Below are 3,809 nucleotides of genomic sequence, written 5' to 3'. Positions count from 1 at the left end.
GTGAACAGGATCCAGCAGCATCACTGAACACTGTTGAGCCCAGATACAAATAGATGTCTAAAATGTTAAAATCTGCTGTATTTTAACCTCGACGCCTTTTCAAGTGCAAATCACCAAACACATTATTACTGATCAGACTGTGAGCTTACAGTCATGTCTCTGTGTCTTTGATCTGTATATGTTTTAAATCTTTAACTATATTTTTCATCTTCAGTTGCTGCCTCCTGTGTTTTGCCCCCATAAGATTAAAGATGAACAAATATATTTAAATGTAACGTAGCTGCAGCCTGATACACAGTCAGATTCCACTTTATCACCATTAATGAAATGTAAGTCTGATAAATGATGAATTAATGGACAACACTGAATGAAACTTTATTGTGTTAACTTATTAACACTTTCCTGCTCTGACTCACAGAGTCAGTGTCAGTCAGTATTTATAAATGTGCTTCGTCCACACACATATACATTCATATCTCTACGTCCTTGTGTTTTCTAATATTGATTTATTTATGATTGTGAACAGAAGCGATGTGATTTCTGATGCATGAATGAGGTTCAGAGTAAGTCTATAGTGAGAGGGACATTTAACAGTGTTGTCAGTGCTCTCTGGTGGACTAACCCTTTCTTAATGACCTTAAACACATCTTTGATGTTTCTGTAGTGTGTGTTTCTTGTTGCTTACAGCCAACATACGGTAAATAAATGATAATAATGCTAATAATAACCATTACCGCACTTTTCAAAAACAAGTTGAAAAAGAGCTTTACAGACATGAGAAAATCAACACTCATGGGAGCATATGCAATACACGGTAAATAATAAGATTAAAAGAGAAAATAGTTTAATAAAAAAATAATAGAATTAAAAGCCAGTGTAACTAATTAAAAGCTCATCTAATTTCCAGTGGAGGGCTTTTCCAGAGGACCCTGACTACAAACACCCTGTGACTGTCTGTCTCCAGCCTGGAGCTGCAGACAGTCAGTAGCAACTGGTCAGCAGACCTCAGGCTATGAGCCGGAGAGTAAGGAGTGAGAGGATTGGCAATGAAGAGTGGGACAAGTCCTATCTGTGCCTTCAAAACAAGTAATAAAAGTGGCAATCCTGAAGGCCACAGGTGACCAGTGCAAGAAGGCCCAAACAGAATATGGTCATATTGATAATGTATCTGTAATAAATTTATAAGTAAGTAAAATTTGCTGAAAAAATGCTGATTTATCAGCTGGGCTCGACTGCCTACCTGGGAACACAACTGCTCCCTGATCCAGTCTTCACTGGTTAAGGATGTGAAGCTTTATTTCCCCTCCTGCAGAGGATTGAAACACACATAAAACAAGCAAGTTGTCTCAGGCTCTCCGAGGAGGGAACTGATATCTGTCGACACAGACCTTTGATTATTGTCAGGGGAGGATGCTATTCAGTGTGGACGGGAGGGACGGACGCACTAAAGGGACAAGTAGGGAGGGTTTAGGAAATGTGAATTTTCATTTTCCTTTCAAAAGCCACGTGTAGCTCCCCGACAGCGACTCATTCAAGCTAAAACCCAAATATCCCCTGTCGATCAGCAGAAAGTCGAGAGAAAAATCAATGTTTCATGAGTAATTCACATCTGACTGATAGTGAGTTTGCCACATTACAGTGCTCAGGGCTTAACTAGTTCAAACAGCCTCTACTGGTCTCCTCTATCTGAAAAGGCACATTCATGGCAGTCTTGTCAGCTCTGATATCAGACAGCCTTTGGGTGGAATTCTGTTTGGAAACTAAATAAATAAATGATCCATCAAAATTGCTCTTTGACACTAAGGCCTGAGCCTCAGTGACACAGCAAATATTACATTTGTCTTGCACTATCCACATCTTTTTAGGGATTGAATCAGATTGCATAAAGTTACATGGGTCTTACACACACTGACATCTGCACATTTGGGCTGATACTATTCAGATAGTTTGTTCAGTGTGTGCAACACTCTTTGCTGGCTTCCAGTCAGTGTGGTGAAAATAACAGGCCAGCGATGGTTCATTTATGCTGAAAATTGTGTATTAAATACCTTGAAAATAGCATAAAATATCATTTGTGCCACTAGCCATGTTTCCATCTAATTGTGAGGTGAATTTTAAGTGAGCATCAGCTGGTTTGGAGCAATAAACTAGGCTATGCAAAGTGTAGTTTTGTCAGAAGTTGGTGTTATAGGCTGTTATGCATAGCTGTAATAAACAGAGTAGAAGAAGTAGAGGTTGTGAACCGGAAACAAAACCAGTCGCTTTCTCTACCAGAGGAAAATGGAGAGGTCTTCATGAATTTGTTTCAATTGTGCAAGTTGTAATTGTTCTTTCATGTTAGCTAGTATTGATGTAGCACACTTATCTCTCATCTAATCAGAGAGGAGCCCTGAGTTCTTCAAATCAACTAACTTAATGTGCAATAAATATAAAATACCTAAATGTTTCTCTTTTGTTTATATATACTTTTGTATTTGTCTTGGGTCCCTTTATTCACTGTTAATGAACTGTAATTATCATTAGGCTCTGTTTTATTTAACCCTTGTATTAAATCTATGCAATGTAATCTACTTGATGAATTAGACTACTACAATGAAATAGGTGTATTAGCCTACTCCTTTAAACAAAGCTGTCACTGATATCCACTGTTAAATACCTCTAGTGAAAGAAATAACCAAACATCACACTGGAATTAGTTTTAGAAATAATGAACTTCTCTTTTTTTACTTTTGCCAATTTCCCATATAAGCAATTAAATAATAGTCTCTTCCAATAACTGGAGTTATGGCAATAACTCTCTTCAAATGTAAACAATATGCTCAAAGTGAAATTTATAATTCCTCAGATTTAAATTTATATCAAAACTTGTGGGCCCACATTCACTAAGCGCGCGCACACACACACACACCCCGGCAGGTATAATAAATAAAAGAAAATAAACCCCCGTTGCAGGCCTGATTCGATGCATGTGAACAGAGAGGCCCAAAACTATTTGACCGCTTAACTCAAAACAGCAACAAAATAAAATGCGGTACCTTGGTCATGACGTCTGACTCCAATCAGCAGTTTATACCAGCCTCGGTCTCCGGGAGGGAACAGGATGCACGCTGAAGTCCAGAGATGGCGGGTCCTGCCCATGTAGTGAAAAGTCTCTCTGAGCATTGACTTAGTAGCTCATAGCACTGTCCGATAAATCCTCAGGGTTTCCACGTCGAAAACGATGAACTAAAGCCTTGAGCATAAACTGGGTTAGCTACACAGTGGCTATAAGTCCATTCACTGTGCTAATTAATGCTAATAAATCACTCGTGTGTTAGTTATAATGGCAATGAGTCCATTCACTTTGCTAATGAATGCTAACAACACACGTTCGGCTAATGAGCTAATAAACAAACAAACTTGAACAACTGCACAACATACTTCGAGTAGAAGTATCTTCAGCTGCTCGCAGAAAATATGTAGCATGAGTATCCTGGCATAGACTGTCGGGTAGATAACCTCAGACACCAGCTACACATTTGTTTATGAACACTGCGCATACATCGCTACTCAGTCCGTCGAGTTACATGACTTTTACTCACACTCTACTTCCTCTCTTTCTCGCTCTCTCTCTACACCTGTGTGCCCGGCCCGCGAACTCCCGCTCGGCCCATAGACTTTACATTGTGTTGACGTCACAGATTTTTAAATCGCTTTTCTCGGCTCGAGGAAAGTTTTACAAACATAAAACCTCCATGGCTCAAAAGTTTATATAGAAAGAATCATAATTGTTTGCAGTTTGAGGGGTCCTGTCAACAGTTTTACAGGCG

General features: G+C 39.1%; 1 long non-coding RNA gene across 1 annotated transcript; it reads right to left on the bottom strand.

Annotated features, from left to right (window-relative positions):
- Window positions 1-359: 359 nt before the first annotated feature.
- On the bottom strand, window positions 360-3,584 carry LOC137188906 (uncharacterized). Its single transcript, XR_010929551.1, has 2 exons — window positions 3,036-3,584; window positions 360-1,306 (listed from the first exon to the last, which is right to left on the bottom strand). It is a non-coding gene; the product is annotated as an uncharacterized lncRNA (long non-coding RNA).
- Between the last annotated feature and the right edge of the window lie 225 nt (window positions 3,585-3,809).

This window comes from Thunnus thynnus, chromosome 9 (genome assembly GCF_963924715.1).
Source record: "Thunnus thynnus chromosome 9, fThuThy2.1, whole genome shotgun sequence".
Taxonomy (NCBI): domain Eukaryota; kingdom Metazoa; phylum Chordata; class Actinopteri; order Scombriformes; family Scombridae; genus Thunnus; species Thunnus thynnus.
This window is presented reverse-complemented; position numbering and strand designations above follow the sequence as displayed.